Below are 23,045 nucleotides of genomic sequence, written 5' to 3' on the forward strand. Positions count from 1 at the left end.
CTGTTTACCCTCTGGCAGCCATGGCATGACCACCTTCCTTCACCCACCCTCTGCCATACCTCTTCTGCCTTGGAGCCAGATCACATGGACTGCACCCACTTAAATCATGAGCCAAGTAAACCTCCACTCCATTAAGTTGGGTGTGCCAGTATTTTGTCTCAGCAAAAGAAAGCTGACTAATAAAGTTTCTCTGACCTTTAGTATCAGGTTAGTAATATCCCTTAGTTATTGCGGGCTGATCAGGTCCTCAATCCTTTGAACAAGTATACTGTGAAGGCTAAATAAAAGAGACAAATGGAATGACTTCAGGGCTCCAGGGATGATCAAAGCCCTCTCACAGAATTCAAGATTCTTTCAGGGATAAGACCATGACCTTCTCTGGGTGGCCCCTATTTATTTAGTTATCAAAAGAAGAGGGGAGTACTCAAGATGGGCAGAACTATTCAAGGATTTCTCCAAGTAAGGTATTAGGTTAATCCACCCAAGACTAAGATGCATGAGGCTATCGTCTTTATCTAGCTGAGATGGATCCAGGTGTCCTCAGCTATTATCTTGTCTTATCCTTTGAGGCTTTACAGTTTTATCCACCATTACAGGCCTTAGTAGGGGTTAGTGACTCACAGAGGTTCATTTACTATGAGTCTGCCACCCATTTCCTCACAAATGGCCTAGGCTTTGGACAGACTCACAAGTAAACATGAAAAGCCAGTTGGTTACTTTAAGTCCTGCTCAGGGCTGCTTCATAGTAGTCTCTATGACTTTAGCTGTTGTTTTTCCAGAATCTCTTCACTGAAATGCTATGGGATAATTACCATATATTCAAAATCTGATCTACTTTGAGGAAAACTAAAGCACTTAAACTAATAAATGAGTTTTAAATGGAAAACAGACACTCAAGACTTAATTCTGAGGCATTTTATAATAAAGATTGAGAATGCATAGTTACAAAAATGGATTACAGTTAATTTTTAGTTTTTTTACCAAGGATTTGAGTTTCCTGCTAATGCTACCATACATGTGTATCTCCCACAAAGAAAACTCCCAGGACTGCTTTACACAGCACATGGCCTGTGATGAAGACCCCATGAATCTTACCCAGAACTGGAAAATTCAAATCACTGGGACACAGAGCCTAGAGCACTGTCCACCCTCTGCACTGTCCACCCTCTGCCCCTCCCCTGCCCATAGAGCCCTGCTTTCTGCCCCACCCCTTTCATGCTTACCCCACCCTCTGCCTGTGCATGTACAATAGAGGGTGGGATGACCTAGCTGTGCCTGTGGCTTTTCTTAGTCTGGCATGTCCTGGCCTGTTGTATGGAGCACTCTGTTAACCACTCAGAAGGAAAATGCATAGTCCTTACATAGCTGGCACCTGCCTTTTTAAGCTGCCTATCCCATTTAGCTCTGGCTGCAGGAGCTCCACACAAGTGGTGCCAAGGTGGGGACAGGTAGCGCATTGGTAGAGGCAGCAGCACACAGGTGGGGCCAAATGAGGAATTTGATGCACAGATGGGATAGTTGGTTCACAGGTGAGGACCACAGTGCAGGTAGGGTGGACTTGTCCTCTCCGAACCTCCAGGCAAGAGGACCCCCGCTGCCCAGCAGGCTCCTCATCTCTCTGACCCTTCAGCTCTTCCAGATCCTGCAGTCTCCCTGCACCAGGTTGGACAGCACCCTAAGATTCGAGTTCTTTCCCAAAGGTCAAGATCTGAAGAAATGAAGTTCCCCCATTTCCTGGACATGTAATTAAAAGGTGAAAATGAAAAGGCAGGAAAGTTTTCTACTCTTCTCAACAATGTTCCACCTGTGCCTGAAACAATCCTTGAAAGAGAGCAGTGATTGGCAGGCAAGAAAAAGATAGGTGGGACAGATTGTACATTGACAAAGTGAAAAATCCCAGGAGTAAATTGTCATCCATCAGGTGGGTGGCATGCACATGCCACAGCCCTGCTCTTTCTGCAAGCTACAGCCATGGGTGGCAGAAGCAGCATCCCTGAAGAACCAGGCCAGCTGTGGGAGCTCCTTTCAAGACAGCCCTCCCCACACTCTGGTCAGGTCCAGCAGGCATGATCCCCTGCCAGGTCACTCTGTGTTCTCTGAGGCCAGCAGGAACCTGATAGCAGCTGCTTCCCATCTTCAGTATTCACATTAGATCAGACTCATGATGAAATCTTGGAGGCCTCAGAAGGTAGGTCTCTTGTCATGTAATGCACAAGGAAAGCAGTAGCAACCCTCAATTCACAATGCAAAAACAGCCCAAACTTTATGGGGACACCACCAGCAAAGCAGAGTGAGTCTCAGTGAAGTGGGGAAAAGAACCAAACAGATGCCATGTTGTACTCAGGCACCATCTTAGAGCTTAAATTTTGGTTTCCTTAAGTTTGTTTTTTGTAAATGCTGTCATAGTTACCTAATCCAATACTACCCCATGCTTTGTCGTAAGATCGCTTGTCAAATACCTTTGCTCCTTTGTCACAAACTAAGCCCATGCTTTGTAGGAATATTTCTATAGCTGCACTGAATCATATCAGAAAAAAACATAATCAGTGCTTTCCTATTTTTTAATGTATATGCCCTACCTTGTACTTATGTACATGACCTCAGTACTTCTGTAATAAGTAAACTTAATTTTTTATTTAAAACCCCAAACTGCTTTAAAAAACAAAAGCCCAGAAACATACTATTAGATTTTTTTAAGTTGATAAAAGTAATAGCATACTACTGGCTTTCAAAAAGAAATCCTTTCAAATTAAATACCCATTGTCAGTAGATTCTAGCAGAGGGGGCAGCATATAGGCCTGGACTGATGAAAAAGGAGTTTAATCAGATGCCCAGGGACACTCAGAAATCATGCTTCTCCTTCATCCCTTAATGCACTTCTAGACACACATTTTGGTCTTCAGAAATAGCAGGTAAAAAACAACAGCAGACAGAAATGTGAGCGCTACAGAGCTGGCACTGAAGAGACAGCATCCCAGGCCACACCCCAGCTCTGTGAGCCCCAACAAGAAGAGTTTCAAGGACCCTCACCCTATCCCTGCCGCATAAAAACTCGTCCCTCATCTAGAGCATGCACAGACCCTCATTGGAAATCCAGTGGTCATGCAAACCTGTTGGTCTCCTGGAAAGGATACGGATGGCTCTTTCCCAAGGATGAGCCCTGAGCATCACCAGTACAGGAACTATTCAGTGTGGAACATGACAGCAGCCTTTCTGTGTAAGACAAACAGGAGCTGGGACATCAGAGTCTCCTCTTCTGGGTCAGGATAGACATGTACATCTTCTGAATGGATCAGACCTTGGATTCTGTTTTTCAGGTGGCCTACAGCTCAGGTCCTATAGAGCATCTGCTGAGCATTGAGTCTGTCTGAAATCCATTCAGTGCCCTAGGAAGCTGGGTGAAGAGTGTGATGAGCACTTCCTACCTCATTTGCCCTCCTATGGCCGTAACTTCCTGTACCGTCCTGCTCTGTGGAGAAGGGTCATTGTCACCACTCATGTGCTCACTGCTGAAATGTTCCTTCTGTGTTCTCCATGTCTCTCCTTTGTCAACTGATGCCCACCATCCACAATTCACCTGTCACCTCCTGAGAACACCTTGCCCTTCTCCTAGCCTCCCTCTGGTTTATTGCATTGACATTATCCCCTAGTTATTGCAGGATGATCAGGGCCACAATCTCCCAAATGAGTGGATGGCAAAGGCTTAAATAAATGAGACAATTAAAATAATTTCAGGGCTCCAAGAGAATCCAAACCCTCTCACAGAATTTACAATTCACTGGATTAGGACAAAGAACTCTGGGCAGCCCATATTTATTACATTTTTAAACAAAGGAGGGGAATACTAAAGAAAATACAGGAATCTGTGGAGGACTTGAGAATCCCTCCAAGGATTCCTCCAAATAATACATTATATTAATTTAGGAGAACTATGTTATCTCCAGGAAGGCCTTCACTGCAGGAGTGAGATATCTGCAGCTACAGTCTCCTTTTAGTTAATTAGGTTCACAAGAAGGACCCAGGGGCAGGCTAGCAGATCCAGGGCTGTGGCTGGTACCACACTGAGTCTGAGAAGAGAATCTGGAATCCACCTGCAAAAAACTACAGGATCATGCTTTTTATCAGTGAAGGACTAAGATTAAGCTGCCCCTTTCACAGAGAGCTGGGCATGAAAACCTTATTTATCATGAGAAACCAGCTGTGGGCACCACTGTTAAACTCTCAAGTTTGGGAGACTATTAGAGCTACTCAATTCCCCTGACTACATTTATATGTGTGCAATGTCATGGATCACTGTTACAAATTTTGTCAGATTTGGGTGTAATTTATACTATTTTTTATTTTAAAGAGCAATAAAAAATAAAAACAACGCAGAATTTCAAAACAAGGTGATAGGAAATTAACAATGGTTATTATATTGCACATTGCTATCTTCAAAGTAGTTGTTCAGATTACCAGATATAGGCATGTAAGATTGGCCAAATAATATAAAAGCTAACTGTTCCTTTCAATGAGCTAATAGAAATTAGTAGTACAATTATCTTAGCTATCTTATATCTTTCTGTATATCTATATCTATATCTATATCTGTATCTATATTCCTTCTTTTCTCCTTTCCCACATCCCAGTTATCCTTTCCTTCTTGAGAAGTTTCTTTCCCTTTCAAAATGTCTATTATACCTCTTTTGGATATTATTTAATTTTTCAGTTTATTACACTTTACTCTTTCAGTTTATTACACTAAGGAGACAATGTGATGATTACATATGCAAGTCTGATTTATTTCACTTATGAGTATGGTCTCTAGTTACATTCATTTACCTATGAAAGCCTCAAGATTTTCTTTATACCTGAGTAACACTCCATTGTATAAAAAAAAAAATACTACATTGTTTTTAATCCATTCCTCAGTGGATGGGCATTTGGGTTGTTTCCAAGATGTAGCTATTACAAATGGTGCTGCTATAAACATGGGTGCACATATATCACTGTGGTATGATGTTTTTAATTTTTCTGGGGAAATTCCCAGAAGAGAAACAGCTGGATTGAATGGGACCTCTACACCTAGATTTTTTAGGAATCTCCACAGTGATTGCACCAGTGTACATTCCTACCAACAGTGGAGAAAAGTCCTCTTTCCCCACAGCCCCACCAGCATTTATTATTGGTTGATATCCTGATAATAGCCACTCTTTGGGGGATGACATGGAATCTCAATGTTGTTTTAATTTGCATTTCCTGGATGACCAGTGATGAACATTTTTCATATATTTATTTGCCATTTGTATTTCTTTTTGAGACATATGTATTATTTAGTGTCTCTGTTTTAATATTTAGATCTTTGATCCATTTTGACTTTAGTGCATGGTGAAATACTTGGGTCTAGTTTTAGTCTTTGGCATGCTGAGAGCCAGTTAGTCTAGCACCATTTATTGAAGAGGCTATCTTTCTTTCAGTGAACATGCTTGGCCACTTTGTCAAAGACAAGATGACTCCATGCGCTACACTAAAGTAAAACTGGATCAAAGATCTAAATTTTAAAACTAAAACTATTGGAAGAGAAAATAGGTAAAAATCTTGAAGACATAGGGGTAGGCAGAGAGTGCATGAACAAAAACCAAACTGCACAGGAAGTATTTCAAAGAATCAACAACTGGGATCTCATCTTATTGAAAAGGTTTTGCATATCAAAAGAAATCACCAATATAGTAAAAAGAAAATCCACGAATTGGGAAACAACTTTAGCCAGCTGCCCCTTACACAAAGGACTTCTATCAAGAAAATATAAAGAATTTTTTAAAAATCAGGCCCCCAAAATCCAAAATTGGGCATCTGAGATGAATACACTCTTCTCAGAGGAAGAAATACTAATGGTAAATAAATACATGAAAAATTTTCAACGTCATTAGTCATATGAGAAATGCAAATTAAAACAACACTGAGATTCCATCTTACCCTGGAAAGAATGGCTATCATCAAGAAATCAACCAATAACAAATGCTGGAGAGGCCATGGGGAAAAAGGAGCCCTATTCCACTGCTGGTGGAGACCATACTCATAAGTGAAATAAATTGGACCCACATGTGTAAATATCATATTGTCTTCCTGCTGTAGGAACCTGAAAGAGTAAGTAGAACTCAAAATGTACAATAGATGATACGAAAGGGAAAAAAATTGCTCAAAGAAAGAAACAATTGGGATGAGGGAAAGAAGAAAAAAAAAGAAGGCAATATAGATATGTAGCTGGGATAACTGTACTGCTGATGTCTGACGGCATATTGAAAGGAGCAGTTAATGCTTAAAATTTTTTTATGTTTTGACCAATTTTGCAAGCTTATATCTGGTAATTTAAGCAGCTGATTTGAAGACAATATACAATGGAACAACCATTGGTGAATTCCTACCCTCTTGTCTAGTGAAACTCTGTATTATCTCTAACATTTTATCTAATAATTATTTTGTATTCTCTTTAATGGTTTGAACAATCTTCCACACTTGCATCTGGTAATCTGAGCAACGTAGTGGAAGACAACAATATGTAATATAACAACCACTGTTAATTCCTATCATTTTTTTTTGAAACCCTGTATCACTTCTAATGTTCTTGCTTTGTTTTGTTTATGTTTGACATGTTGGTATGTTGCTATTTATTCTTTCTCTTACTACTCTCTTTAAAATAAAAAAAGACAAGGTGGCTGAGTGTGTTTGTACTTGTATCTACATCTTCTAATCTGTTCCATTGATCCTCAGGTCTCTTTTTGTCAGTCCCATGCTGATTTTATCACAATGATTTTGTAGTATAATTTCAAGTTAGGGATTGTGATGCCTCCTGCCTTGCCTTTGTTGCCCAGGATTCCCTTTGTATTCTAGGTCTCTTACGGCTCCAGATGTATTTTTAGGAATATTTTCTGTAGATCTGTGACATATGCTAATGGTATTTTGATTGGGATTGCATTAAATCTGTATAACAATTTTGGGAGTATGGCCATTTTCACATTGTTGGTTCTTCCTATCCATGAGCAGGGGCTATCTTTCCCTTTTCTGAAATCCTCTTTGACCTCTTTTTTCAGAGTGCTGTCATTTTCAATGCATAGTTTTTTTTTATTTCCTTTGTTAGACTGACTCCTAAGTATTTCATTTTTTGGATGCTATTATGAAAGTGTGGGTATACTATTATTTATTTAATAATTTGCATCAACTTGCAACTTACTTCCATTTTAAGCAATAAGCTGTCACGAGTTCATTGTGTTAACTTTATTTTTATTTTTTCTTTTATTAAATATCTTGAAATAAATGTGCCTACCTATGATTGAAACAAAAGATCTGATCTTTATCTTTTTTTATTTATTTTTTATTTTTTTATTTTAAAGATAAAAGGAGGGAAACATTAACAGACATACAACATTTTACAACATATCACAAGCACAATACAGACAATACAGAGTTACAAACAAAGTGGTAGGGAATTAACAATGGTGGTTGTATTACATATTGATATCTTCAAAGTGGCTTCTCATGAAAACAGATATAAACATGCAATACTGGTCAACCAAAGACTCATTGACAGTTTCTTTCAGCATAGAAATAGAAGACAGAAGAACAACCATGTTAACTATCCTGTATATACATACATACAAAATTTCTCCTTCTTTCCCTTCTCTTTTCCCACATCCCAGAAGCCCTTTACTCTTCAGTGGTTTCCTATCATTTCACAGTGTCTATCATACCTCCGAATTTAAATGAATTCTTTCAAGTTTTACACTAGTGACACAATGCGGTGCTTGCACATGTATGTTTGATTTATTTCACTTATGAGTATGATTTCTAGTTGTGACCATTTAAATATAAAGGCCTCGAGTTTATCTTTCTTTATAGCTGAGTAACATTCCATTATATAAAAGTACCATAATTTTCTTATCCAATCCTCGGTGGATGGACATTTGGGTTGCTTCCACATTTTAGCAATTACAAATTGTGCTGCTATGAACATAGGTGCACATATATCACTGTGATATGATGTTTTTAGATCTTCTGGGAAAATACCCAGCAGGAGGATAGCTGGGTTGAATGGAACCTCTAAACCTAGTTTTCAGAGGAATCTCCAAACTGATTTCCACAGTGGTTTCACCAGTCTGCATTCCCACCAGCAGTGGAGAAGGGTTCCTATTTCTCCACAGCCTCGCCAGCATTTGTTATTGGTTGATTTCTTAATGCTAGCCATTCTTACTGGGGTAAGGTGGAATCTTAGTGTTGTTTTAATTTGCATTTCTCGAATGACTAATGATGTTGAACATTTTCTCATATATTTATTTGCCGTTTGTATCTCCTTGTCTGTCTGATCTTTATCTAATTAAGACCACCTCATACACCACTGAGAGGTGTGACATATTTGAGGAAACATGGTCATATGGACTATGTAAGGTCCTTCCTTGTATCCAAATCACTGTGAATGATTTTCAGGGTTCTCTGGGAAATATCAAGAAAGTTAAGAAGTATTCTGTGAGCTGCTGGCATTTTTTTAGTGACAAGAAAGATGCTCTGCCCTATTTTAAGCCTCTCTCCTCAAACAAATGCTCATCACTGGAGACATTTGGAAATATCAATAATGTAAAAGGGAGCTGTGAGCTACTTTTCTTTCCTTTCTATGATAGCAACACCCCAAGTGATGTCAATTTGTACAGAATGAAACCCATAAGCTTTGCTGCTACCCAAACAGAAAAAGGGAAAATAATAATTAAGGCAATTACAATATGTAAACAACTTAGAATAATCAAAGCACACTAAATGCATAATGCAATGGAAATGGTAGTGAAGCAGAAAAACAGGGGGACCGAGCACCCTCTTTCACCTCCACCATTTATCAGCTTCTAGGGACCCTTATCTGAACTTCTCCCCTTCTTGGAAACTCAGTATTTTCTTCCATGATGAGGGGTTTAGATTAAACCAGTGCTCTTTAACCTAGTATTGTTGTATAAACATCTTACCTATTGTTATAGTTTAGATCTAAAGTGGTCCCTAATGCTTTATGTATTTGAAAGGTGACTGTATGACAGGGGTGTAACATGGAAGGATATCTTCCTTCCTGTCTTTTCCTTTTTCATTCTGCTTCTTGGACACCGTAACATGGGCAATTCTCCACACCAGACCCTTCCATCATACCTATTTCTGCATTTGAGCCAGCTGTGAACCAAAACTTCTGAAAACTGTGAGGCAAAATAAACCTTTCCTTCTTTAAGCTGTGAGTGTTGGATAGGCTGTTTCAGTGATGAAAAAGTGACTAGGACAGATTATGATACTAGGAGTGGGGTCTTTCTGCACCTCTCCCTGACCATCTGGTTTGGAAGCCTTTAGAACTTGTTTGTGGGAGGAGTTTGGAAAAGTTTGGAAAAGGAACTCCAAAACCTCCACAAACACTTGGAAATTAAACAACAACCTCCTGAACCACCAATGGGTCACAGAAGAAATTAAAGAAGAAATTTAAAAAATACCTACAAACAAATGACAATGTAAACACAACTTACCTGAATCTGTGTGATACAATGAAAGCAGTCCTCAGAGGGAAATTTATAGTGGTGATTTCACACATAAGGAAAACAAAAAGAGAACAAATAAATAGCCTAATGCTGTACTTCAAACTTTTAGAAAAAGAAGAAAAAGTCAAGCCCAAAGCCCAAAGAAGGGAGGTGATTATAAAGATCAGGGCAGAAACTAATGCAATTGATATGAAGAAAACTCTACAAAAAATAAATGAAGGAAAGAGTTGGTTCTTTGAAAGAATAAATAAAATTGATAAACCCCTAGCAAACCTTATCGAAAAATGAAAGGAAGGCTGGGAACTATACTTCTGCTGCACACTACACTTCCGGTGTACTCCGAGTGCATCAGCATGAGCTCTCTGCCAGATCCCGGCCCTGGTGAGAGCAAGCAGGAAGGAGTGCAAGGTTCTTCAGGACCACATTGAAGCAGTCATGGTCGCTGCCATGGACAATGACTTATTAAAAGCTTGGAGAGACTGATTTGATGCTGCTTACCATTCTAGTATCTCCCAAGAAGTCTGAAATCCTCTTCACAAATTTTGATGCTATTATCTTGTCTAGTCTGTAAGTGAATGCATACAAGAAACTGAGAATAGCAACGCATCTGGAGGAACCAATCACCATTGAAGATGTCACCATAAAATTCACCCTGGATGAACGGGCCCTACAGGGCACACGACAGTGAAAGATGTATTGAAATGTGATGCTGGAAAACATCAGTAAGGTAGTATCACTTGGACAAGAGTACTGCATACCAGATGTAATTTCTAACAGAGATGGAAGAGAAATCCTATGGATGGTAGAACAAAGAGATTTTTCCCCCAAACCAGACTCCAGAAAGAACACATGCAGAAGAGGAAATGATAAACATTCAAATTATGAATAACAATAAGACACATACCATCAAGCTCATGGAGAACACACAGGGTGAAGACATAGAGTTTGAAGGAAATCTGTGTGTGCAAACCTTCACATATACTTCTGCACTGAGAAAACACAAGATAACTAACTCTAGAAATGCATGTTGTGTATGGGAAAAAATGTTCAATCGATCTAAATGTTATCAGCATCAGAGAACACATACTGTTGAAAATCTCACCTTAGTACACATGAGAGGACACACACAGGACAGAAGCCATATGAATGCCATCCATGTCGGAAGGCCTTCTTTTAATTATCTAACTTTAGGACACATGAGAGATCACACACAGGAGAGAAGCCATATAAGTGTGATGTGTGTCAAAAAACTTTTGCTTATTCTGATTACCTTAAAAAGCATAAGAAAACATACACAGGAGAGAAGCTGTATGAATGTCATCTATGTGGGAAGGCTTTCTCTCAGTTATCTCACCTTAGTATGCATGAGAGAACACACACAGGCGAGAAAACCCATGAATGTCGTGTGTGTCAGAAAGCTTTTGCTCATCCTCATAACCTTAACATTCATTAAAGAACACATATAAGAGAGAGACCTTATGAATGGGCTCTATGTGGGAAGGTCTTCACTCATTCATCTCACCTTACTAAGCATGAGAGAACACACAGCAGAGAAAATATATTGATGCCACCTCCAGAACAGCCTACAATTTCCTCAACTTAGTAGGTATGGGAGAACACATAGAGGAAAGAAATCACTTGAATGCCATCTATATGAGAAAGTTTTCACTATATCATCTTCCAAAATATGCATGAGAAAACACACATGAGAGAAAATTTATGAAGGTAATCTGTGTGAAATTAATTTTAGTCAATAAGTGATTTTCCCAAGCAGAGAAAGCACAAATCAGAGAAACCATATAAATTTCATTTTTATGCAAAAGCCTACTGCCAATATTTTTATATTGGACAGCATGAGAGAGCTCACAATGGAGATGAATCATAACATTGTTCAAACTGTGTGACATGGTTATGTCATTCTTCTGTACTTTTGTGATGTCTGACCACATACAAAAAAGAACAATGAATGCTACAGCAAATATTCTGACCGCATGTGAGAGAACAAGAATGTAATGAAATTTGAGGAAAAAACTCAAATTTCTGCAATAAGAAATGCAAATGGTGAAATCACTACAGATCTTACAGAAATTCAAAAGATCATTAATACCTACTTTGAAAATCTTTACTCCCACAGGATAGAAAACTCAGAAGAAATGGACAGATTCCTAGATATGTATGAATTACCAAAGTTGCATCAAGAAGATATAAAAATCCTGAACAATACAATAGCAATTAATGAGTTTGAAAATATGATTAAAAACTTACCAACAAAGAAAAGCCCAGACCTGGATGGATTCACAACAGAATTTTACAAGAAATTCAGAGAAGATTTAATGCCAACACTCCTCAAACTCTTTAATGAAATTGAAAAGGAAGAAATTCTCCCTAACTCATTTCTGGAGGCAAGTATCACAGTGATACCAAAACCCGAGAAAGACCCAACCAAGAAAGAGAACTACAGACCAATTTCCCTAATGAACATAGATGCAAAGATACTCAATAAAATACTAGCAAATAGAATGCAGCAAATCCTCAAGAAAATTATACACCATGACCAAGTTGGATTCATTCCAGGAATGAAGGGATGGCTCAATATTCACAAATCAATAAATGTTATACACCATATCAATAGATCCAAAGACAAAAACTACATGATCATCTCAATAGATGCAGAAAAAGCTTTTAACAAAGTCCAACACACATTCTTGATAAAAACTCTACAGAAAATAGGAATAGATGGTCTTTACCTCAATCTGGAGAAGTGGGCTAGAGAAGCTGTAGAATGTTGTGAGCAGTGCTTGATGGAAAATATTGGGTGAAGTTCAGAAGACCAGAACGCTGACAGAAATGCAGACAATAAAAGGAAATTTGACCCAGGAATGTTCATTTAGGATCAAGGACTCATTTGGCAGTTGGACCCCAGATCATGTGTGTTACACTCTGATAGAAAATTTTCTCACAGTGTGCATATCCTGAAACTGTAGGAGACTGAGATTGAGGGCAATCTAGTTTATCCAGCAGAGGATTTTTCAAGGCATTCCCAGTGTTCAGGCTGTGGCATGGTGACTCCTGGCAGCCTTTATCCAAGTTTATAGTGAGAATCAGAAACAAAAAGCCCATTAAAGTTCACCAGAAAAAAAAGGTCCTACAAAATTGGACCAAAAAAGTATGGTTGATACAAAGGTTAGCATTAAAAATAGGAAATATGCCCTGAGGTTATCTCAGGAATCAGCAAGACTCCTGTCTCTGATGTTCAAAGGTGGGAAAGGGAAAGACTTTGTTCTTGGAAGAGAGTTTCAGAGCACCCCTGCTCCAGAAGGGATAATTGGGGCACTTCCTCCCCAGGATTTGGTTCACAGTGTTCAGCCATCCAAGCAATCAGAGGCCTCTGCAGCCATAATCCAAAGGGGTGTAGCTATGCTCAAGTTGGCAGTAGACCTTAGCATTTTTATGCAGTCCTGGATTTATAGGCATGTACAGTGCAAGAATTGCAGGGTCAGGAAGGCTTCCATCCAGACTTTAGAAGAAGGCCTGAGAGACCAAGCCATGCGCCCCTGACAGGGCAGTGAGAATGAAGCTATAAGAGTGAAGTCAAGTGCAGTGAAAATCTCAGGAAACTGGAAAAATCAAGAAAACTTAAGATCAGAGAGAAGCCACAGGCAGTGAGCAGAGCCAACCCAAGAAAGGGTCCAGGAGGGCTCCAATCAGCAATGTCATGGGAACTGAGCTGCCTAAGCCTTTTGAGGTTCACATCTAGCCACAGCTTACCATAGATACTGGACATGGTACTACAGGATTTTTTGTTTGCCCTGCTGTGTTTGGATCTTGCTCTTTATCCTCCTATTTCTCCCTTTTGGAATGAGAATGTTTATGTTCTGCCACTACAATTTGGAAGTGTTTAACTTTCTTTTTATACTTTATAGGAGCTTATAGCTAAGAATTTGATTTGAGTCTTGGAGACTTTAAACTTGGACTTTTCAGTGATGCTGGAACTGTTAAAATTTTGTCAAATCTTAGAGATGCACTAAATGCATTTTGCATGAAAAGATGGGCATGAGTCTTTTGGGGCCAAGGGCAGAATGCTATGATTTAGATCTAAAATGACCCCAAAAGTCTCATGTGTTTAGAAGGTGGTTGGATTATAAAGGTACTGTATCTGGTATACTATTAGCAGATGGAGTCTGGTTCAGAGAGGCAAGCCACTGGGGACATCCTTCCCTTTCCAGTTCCTTCCTTTTCACTCTAATTCCTGGACATAATAAGATGAGCAACTTTTCTTTGTGCCAGGCCCTTCCACCATGCCATTTCTTTCTTTGAGCCTGCTGATGATGGTTCAAAATTTCTGAAACTATGAGCCAAAATAAACTTCTCAGCCAGGGATATAGCTCAGTGCCATAGCACCTGCCTAGCAGGCACAAGGTCCTGAGTTTGATTCCTGGTACTCAAAAAAAAAAAAATTAATAAAAAAAAATAAACTTTTCCTTTAAGTTTTGCATGTTTGGTATTGTGTCTCAGCAAGAAGACACAGACCGAAAGGACATACTAATATGCTAAGATGAAATATAAAATAATAATCTCCTTGGAAAAACAAAAATAATCACTGGAAAATATAGTAAGGTATATACAGAAGCCAATATTTCATTCATGGTTGAAGTCATCTTCTCAGGGAAGACTTCCTGGGAAAGAGACAGGGCTGGGAGCAGCTATAGTAAGCATGCATTTGTGTGCCATAATCCTTTATTGCCCTTACTGCCCAACCTGCTTCAGAATGGAAACTTCATAGCACAGGGATAATGCCATGGGAATTATAAACCATCATCTGCCCTCTGATCAGGGCTGTGCATATCACTAATTCAATCATATCTCATTTAGCTGTGTGATAGGCTGATTGCTGGCATAGACACATGAAATCCACACTACAGCCCTCTTCCAGATTTGCCTTAGTAACAGTAGAGGAGGGACCCAGGTCCCCCTCCAGCACCTAGAAAGCACTAATCTCACTCTTTATCCCTTTGAAATGTTCTAAGCTCAGAAAAGGAGAGCCTTGTTGAGGCCATCCCAGGTATTCCAGCAGGCAGACTTCTTGCCTCACACAGAGGCAAGTCATAAACCAGCCCCAGCACCCCTCCTCCACACCCAGAGCCCCTCTGCAGGCCCTGTTAAACCTAGAACAGCTAAGAAAATGTGGTCCACATACACAGTGCAACATTTTTCAGGACCAGGAAAGGAAAAAATTCTGTCATTTACAGCAACATGGTTGGAACTGGACAGAGGTCATTACTTTTAATGAAATAAGCCAAACACAGAACAGCACATATCATATGATTCCACTTATATGTGGAATCAAAAACAATGGAACTCGTAGAAGTAGAGAGTAAAATGGTGGTTAGCGGAGGCTGGAGGAGGAGGGCGAATGGGGAGATTAAATGGAAAGGTATAACCTCAGGAGAAGTACGTTTGATTTTTTTAAATCTGTTACACACCATGAGAAATATAGCTAATAGTCTAGCACTGTACATTTCAATGACACTAGGAGGGTGGATCATAAATATTCTGGTCATGAATATTCAGTGTTTGAGGTTAATTGACTTCCTTTGGTCATTCCAAAAATGTATTCCAAAAAAATCACTTTGTACCTTTTACATATATACAATATTTCAACATATAATAAAAATAATTAAAAGTAATTATTCAGTGTTAGAAAGAGCAACTGGCACCCTTTGAAACACTTTAGACCCACTGACCAACTTCACATACACAATGGCCCTGTTAGAGAACACTTTGGTGACCACCAGAAGGAACACTGAGACAGAGACTAAGTAACTTGTCTAAGATTACACACATGTTTAGCATTGGAGCTGATATTGCACCAGCTGGCTCCCTCCTGCAGTCTGCACCTTCCAGGCTCTTGACCTGCTGCTACAGATTTTAGCACAAACCATAAGCAAAATTCAACCACAAAGGACTGCGTGTCTGTTTTTGTGAAACACTGTCACCTACCAGGAAAAGGCAAACCAGAGAGTGACAACCCAGAAGACGATGTAGACAAGAACAAGAAAAAGGCGGTGAGGTCTGCTGTTGTAATAGCATAACCTGGGCCCATGTCTTATGAAGTCAAAGTATGAAGTCGAGGACAAAGGAGGCAGACAGAAGGAATGCTTATTAAGCAGAGAGAAGCAGCTCCCAATAGTTGGGAGGGACCTGAAAGTGAGTTGACAAAGGAACAAACCAGTCCAAGTCAAACTAAGGTCAATCTACAAGACTAAACAAGCTTACTTCAACTAAAAAATGGGCATATGAGTTGTTGAGGCAAGCAGCAAACCTGTGTCGGCTGATGCCTCTTGGCCTCTATCCTATCCAAGTGATTCATCAAAAGAACAAAGTGAGAAGGAAAAAACATTCCAGATAGGTAGGAACAGAGTTGTCACAGTGGGTGTCCATCACCTTGCTTGTCACCTTGCTCATTACAGCCCTGGACTTAATTGTCCACCTGGTTCTTGTAAGCACTTGACCTCAGCCCCCTCCCTATTTGACCGAGCCTGGTCATCCTGACTCTATCTTGGACCCAGTGCCTCTCTAGCTGCCCACTATCTGCTGCCTAACTTGCCTGTCTATCATTTTGGGATGGCCTAGGAACACTGGTCCTTGAGGACTTCTGCAGCAGGAGGGGCCCCTCCATGTGTTGTTTTGAGCCTCCTGAGGCTGCCTGATTTGTAGAGCTGGGGCCAAGGTAAGCTGTACATCTCCACTCTGGTGTGTCAACTAGAAAGATCTGGGTGACATTGACCATTTCTCTTTGTAGTCTTTCATTAGTAACTTTGAATCCATCTTCCCTAATAGACTTTCTTAATAAACTTGAAGAGTTCTTTCTTTTTCTTTTAGGTTTTTTGAGACAGGGTCTTGCTACATAGTTCAGGCTGTCCTTGAACTTGCCTTATATCCCAGGCTGGCCTCAAACTTGCAGCAATCCACCTACTTCAGCCTCTTGAGTGCTAGGATTATAAGCATGTGCCACCACTCCCAGAAGAGATGTCTTGTTTCCATTGGAATCTCCCTAAAGGATTTTGTTATCTCCCCACAATTCTCCATCCCTCCCAAGCCAGGCAAGTTCCAGATCCTGTCTGGACTTTTCTGCTTCTGCTTCTTCCGCACAGAAGGCACATAAACAGCTCTAGTTGTGTGCAATGATTTTTGCTTATGAAAAGCACAGCTCAAATGTCACCTACCCCAAAAAGCCCTGGTAGATCTGTACATGAAAAGTACTTATTGTATCACCTTTCCCCTCTATAACTCTAAGAGTTTCACTTTAGCTCTTTCTAACTCCTTCATCTTGTATCTTCCCTCCCATCTCCTTAATGGATATTTTAACACCAGTGAGCACCTGTCAGTAGGCACTTGATGAATGACTTTGATAATTTGCATCCCCATGATGGTTGATACAAGCAATGAGATTGTGATTATTGCTCATAATGTCTAATGGTAAGGAGGAAGATTAAAAATAATAGAAGACAATATGAAGGGCAATGATGGTGAATATTTGATTCAAAACAAGAAAAGAAAGTACTTATTTCACTTATCATATAAGGAAATATCATAAATTTGTATTATGTAAGGATCCTAGCAAATAGAAGAAAATTTTATCTCCATATTACTGGGAATTCTACATCCCACAACCTTAATTCTTCCTCTGGTACAATATAAAGACACTCACTGATTAATTTTTTTTAAGTAGCTCAACTGGGCAAATTATTATTTTAATATTCTTTACCCACTCCTGGCAACCTCAAATGACATTGATGAGTGCCTTAAAATATGTAAAGATATTCAATGCTTCATTTACCCTGTGGAAACTTTAACTGTTGTTTTCATGTACATTAATAATATCGTGGTGTAATTATTCCCAAGAGAATGTATCCAAAAAAAAGTGTGGATAGATTTACATATATAATTGCTAACAAGCCTCCCAAGAAGAAAATAGCCTTTCATCCAGGTGGAATCACTTTAAATAAAACTGGATATCACTTTAAATCAAAGCTTAATGACTGTAAAAGTATTTTTACAAAGTTGAACAAGAACGTTAGGCTATAAATCAAAAGCAATTAGGAAATATAAATGGCAATTTTGATAAGTGGCTACCTATTTGACAGTAGTGTGGGCACACTATTATCTCTATTATGCTTATCAACCATTTTGTCTTTCGGAATGTGTGCGCTATTTTTATTTGGAAGCAATTCCAAATAGTTGGATCACACTATCTCCATCATGCATGCCTGAGGGACAGGATTCTCCTTTCCCAGCTCCCTCCCTATGTGGGTATCAGTATGTGATGATGAACCTTGAGTGAGTAATCAAGAGGGCTGGAGGGAGACAGAAGAGTAGGATTAACTACTGACTGCCTCGAGTTCTATAAAATTTTAGCTTATAGAAAAGGTAGCAAATCAAACTGGGGTAATAGTATTGTGGGGTCTAGTGGGTCTTTTGAAATGTTTATCTAGAAGCAAAAAGTGTAAACTATTTACAAGTGACTTCATGTGATACCTGGGATTGCTTCAAAATATTCCAGCAAAAGCACTTCAAAAATATTTAAATGGAGGATAGACTTAAGATTGGTGGGACTGCACTCCTGCAATAGATTGAAGAAAATAGGAATGGCTACAAGAACTTTGTTAGACATTCCTATTGTGTCTGTCAGACATTTGTCATAAAAAGTTTGCTCTGAGTTGGATCTGGAATGTCCCACGAAGGCCCAAAGCATCTTGAAGGCTCAGTCCCCAGACTGTGGCACTGTTGGGAGGTAGTGGAACCATCAGGAGATGGGACCCAGTGGAAGAAAGTTAGGTTAACAGGGCAGGCACTTCAAAGAGGCAGTGAGACCCTGGTCTCTCCTGGTTCTCTGTTTGCTTCCTGGCCACCATGAGATGAGTGGCTTCCTCTGCCACATGCTCCCATCATGGTGTCCTGCCTCACTACAGGTACAAAGCAACAGGCCAGCCAATGATGGACTCAAACCTCAGAAGCCATAGGATAGAATAAAAATTTCCTGCTGAGAAGTTGGTTCACGCTGCAGCCATGGCCATCAGTCACCTGGGATTCAGTAGCTGCTGCACGCTGAGAAGCAGACTGCCCACAAGTTGTCTGAGCCCACAAGACAGAGGCTGAAGTGGGTAAAAGAAGCACTTGGGCTCCCATTGAACAGCGCAGAGAGAAAGAGTCCAAGGCCATAGAAGCTGTAGCCTTGAGATCCCACAACAGCTGCAGCAGTGAAGCAGAGAAGGGCACCCAGGAGAGGATAGTCACCTCCAGACCTACTTCCACAGGACAGGGAGGAAGTCCTAGATAACCACTCGGCCTTCATCCATGACGTCAAGCAGAAAGCCATGAAAATTACCACATAAATTAATTCAGAGAAAGAAGTGCCTGGTCCTAGACTGATCTTCTAGATGCTCTAGTGGAATATGAAGCTTTAGCAAAGTTGGTTTCTAGTCTTAAGAAATGCAATAAATGACTTCTTATGTTAAAAAAGGAAAGTTGATCACTGCAGGTAATCTGTCACAGTGATAAAAATCTAACATAATGTTAAAATTTTTAAAGTCCAGGAGTACAGCAGGGAGTGTCCCAGAGTGTGTGGGATGAGGTGGTGACACCAGGAGGACCTGAGTAAGCAGCAGCTTCTTCATGAGCTGCCTGCGTCTGTGCCTGGGTTCCCTTTGCTGCTGTCCATTTCTGAGGTGGCATCTCCAGTCTTCCTGGAGATTCAGTGAGCTACCCAGTATTCTCACAATGCATGTTAACTTTCTACCTAGGTTCCTGTAGTTTGCATCCAAGAACTTGCCTGGGAAAATTCAGCCAACATGTAAACTAGTTAACATGACACTGGACCAAGGTTGGAAAGTGTTTTAGAAATATAGCTCTTCTCCCTTCCTCAATCACTGAACTTCACAGTTCATCTCATACTAATCACCTTCCTGTGATCCTAGCTCTTGACCTTCAAAATATTCTCAGTACACCACTCCACCCAGCTACTGTTTAACACAGCGGATGAGGGAATTGGAAGCTATGCGCCATAGGTAGGCAAGGGTGAAACAAAACGGACAGGAAACTCTGCCACCTCCACCTCTCAAAAGACTGTGTATTTTTAAACTAATTATAATCAAGTTCAACTATGGTTAATGGCAATTAAACGACTATTTCAAAATACTAGCAGAGAGGATTTTGAATGTTCCCCAACACACACAAAAAAGATAAATGTTTAAGGTGATGACTATGGAAGTTGCCATGAACTAATCAGTATACATTATACATAGGTATTTGAAATGTCATACTGTACCCCACAGATACGTACAACTATGTATCTGTTAAAAATAAGAATATATGAAAAAATAAATGACAAATGAGCATTATCAAGATTATTGTGTCTCCTTTTTCTCTTTTTCATTTCTCTTTTCCCAGCCGCAAAGGTATAAACAACATATATACATTATATTTGCCATGAATTAATAATATCAGGAACTCCTCAAAAGAAAACCACACTATAAAGGACCATCCTTGGACCTTAAATCTGTAGAATCTCTTTTGTTCAATCTTATCTCTGTATCAGCTAAGTCTTTTTCCACAACCACAAAGCATCACACACACACACACACACACACACACACACACAGTCTTCCTGGAACTTCATTGAGCTCCATCCTGATCCAGTCAGACATGCACACATGTCAGACATATCTTACACATGTTTCATAGTGAAAGTTTTTAAACACTCTCAAGAACAGGAGGAGAGCAGATCTGTTACTATAGCTGTTGGCCTTGATGGTAACCTGCTGTTGACCTTGATGGTAACCTGCTCTCTGTGCCTATCTTAGTCTGTTTTCTGTTGATATAGCAGAATGCCACAGCCTGGATAATTTATAAAGAGTAGATGTTCATTAAGCTCATAGTTCAGGAGACTGAGAAGCCTAAGAGCATAATACCAGTATCATAACATAGCAGACAGTGTCCCATGGCATGAGACAGAGCAAATGCAACAGAAAGAGCTCAATTTTTTTGTTTGTTTGTTTTTGTTTTTCTTCCGGTACCAGGAATTGAACTCACGATCTTGCGCTTGCCAGGCAGGCGCTTTGCCGCTGAGCTAAATCCCCAGCCCCTAAGAGCTCAATTTTATACAAAGCCACTTTTTGATAATCCATTAATTCACTAATTCATTACCCTATGAATTAATCAAGTCATCCGTGCATAGATTAATCAACCTAGTTATAAGGCAGCATCCTCATAATGCACTCAGGTCCCAAAGGTCCCACCTTTCAGCACTTCTGCATGGGAGGTCATGATATAAAGGTCTCCTTTGAGTTCCTATTTACCATGTATGCTTCATGGGAGGCTCGCGTCGCCACACTTTCCAGGTTCAGGGATGGAGCCAATTGGCCAAGGACAGAGATGTCTCTCCACATGCTTCCTTTTTCTCTTCTCCCTATATGGTGATCTTTTCTTCTTAAACACTCAGACTCTTGGTAGGATACACAGGCAGGGGAAGGAGATTTAGAATGATCCCTGTGATTTCTGATCCTAAAGAGATCCAGAGAATAGACTTGACTCCTCCACAAGCCCCAGAGTTTCTGACTACAGAGCTCAGATGAGGTTAGAACCAATAGTCTTTTTCTTTTTTTTTGGTACCGGGAATCAAACTCAGGACCTCAGGCTTGCCAGGCAAGCGCTTATGCCACTGAGCTATATCCTCGGCCCAGAACCAATAGTGTTGAAGAAGTTGCATACAACAGGTTTGAGGTCTGATGGTCACCCTGCCAAGAAAGTTGCTGGGCATCACTGGGTCTGTTAGACAGTCTGTTTCCTCTGAATCTGGGGACAAAAAGCAAGACAACTGGTGAAGACCAGTACAGAGGAGAGAAACAGGCTCCTGTATTAGGGAGGCAACAGAGGAATGAGGAGGGTAGAAGACAAACACTGCAGCATGCTGTTCCCCACTTTCTCTTCCAAAGTGTGAGCATCCAAGAGCAGAGGAGTTCAGTTATGGCTATAGGTCAAGATTACCTAGAAGTTTTGAAACCTCAGGCCCCACCCAGGACCACTGTGTCAGTCTCTCTGGTAGGAAGGAGGTTTCCCTGTAATTTCTGAGCCCCAAGAGACCCAGAGAATAGACTTGACTCCATTCACAGACAGTACCAAAAATCTGGTACCTGTTGAGGGCTGGTTGGTGGATGGTATCATAATGTGAGCATGGGTCAGAGCTGAAAGCCAGAGAGTACTTTAAGTGTCAGCCTCCCTCATTTCTAACACTTCACTCTCACAAACACAAACTCCAGATCTCACAAGAATCACCTTATTTCTTCTGAGAGTAGTAGCCCTAATGACCTAGCTATTTCCCATTAGGACCCACTTTTTTTTCTAGTACAGGGGATTGAATACAGAGCCTTTATACTGAGCTATATCCCCATCCCTTATTTATTTAGAGATAGGGTCTTTTAAGTTGCCCCATGATGGACTCAAATTTGTGAACCTCCTGCCCTAGCCTCCTACAGTGCTGGGTTTACAGGTGTGGGCTCCCACCCCTAGCCAGGACCAATTTCTGAAAGATTCCACCACTTCTATACATCACCACAGGGGGACCAGGTGCCCAACATACAAACTTTTGGGGAGAAAACTCAAGCTATTTCCAAACTGTAGCAAGGAGCCATGCATAAATAAAGCTTAGAATCCATTTGCTGAGGCTGAGCTAGGGCACTGATCCACTGAGTCCTGCCCCAGCCGGCTGTTGGTTACAGTGGGGGCCCCTAGTCCCTCACACATCCAAGCCCAAGCCTGTAGGCTGAGCTGTTGCTTGGGAGAAATACCTACAGCAGAAAGAGCTGAGACCCAGGAATTCTTGTGGTAAGAGGTAGTCTCACCATACAGTACCGGCAAGCAAGCTGGACCAAGGGCATCTGGCAGGGGACACCAACAGCTCTGGTCTACACTTTCTGCAAAACCAAGCTTTAACCGGTGTTAACTATTTATGAAGTGCTGTACTTGCCTCAGGAGACAGGCATGATATCTAATCACCGAACAATTTTATAATTTAAAAGGGATTTGATTCTCTGCTCTGTCTAGACAGAAAATAAGCTGGGAGAATGACTCAGACGCTGTATATTTAAACAGAACATTGCGTGTGCACCTTATGCTAAGACACGTTAGTCTCTAGTGTGGAAAGTCAGATTAACACACATTCGTTTGCCGGGAAACTAATTAAATTTTTCTATCTTCCTCCTTGGCCTCTATCAATTAACTGTAATTTAAACTTTACCTGGGTCTTTCCATAGAGGAAATAAAGCACACAACCAAAGTCCTGAAAAGCAAATACAATGTTCTTAGGGGGAAACTTGTAAAGTATGAGATAAAAGCTGAGAACCTGGGTGGTTTGGAGTTCAGCTGAGTACATTCTCCTTTTTTCAATAACAGTAAAACTGGAAGGTACAGAGAACCTAACAAATATGCTGACCCCAATTATCCATTTCAAGGAGT

This window comes from Chinchilla lanigera, unplaced genomic scaffold (genome assembly GCF_000276665.1).
Source record: "Chinchilla lanigera isolate Chin_1 unplaced genomic scaffold, ChiLan1.0 scaffold00109, whole genome shotgun sequence".
Lineage (NCBI taxonomy): Eukaryota > Metazoa > Chordata > Mammalia > Rodentia > Chinchillidae > Chinchilla > Chinchilla lanigera.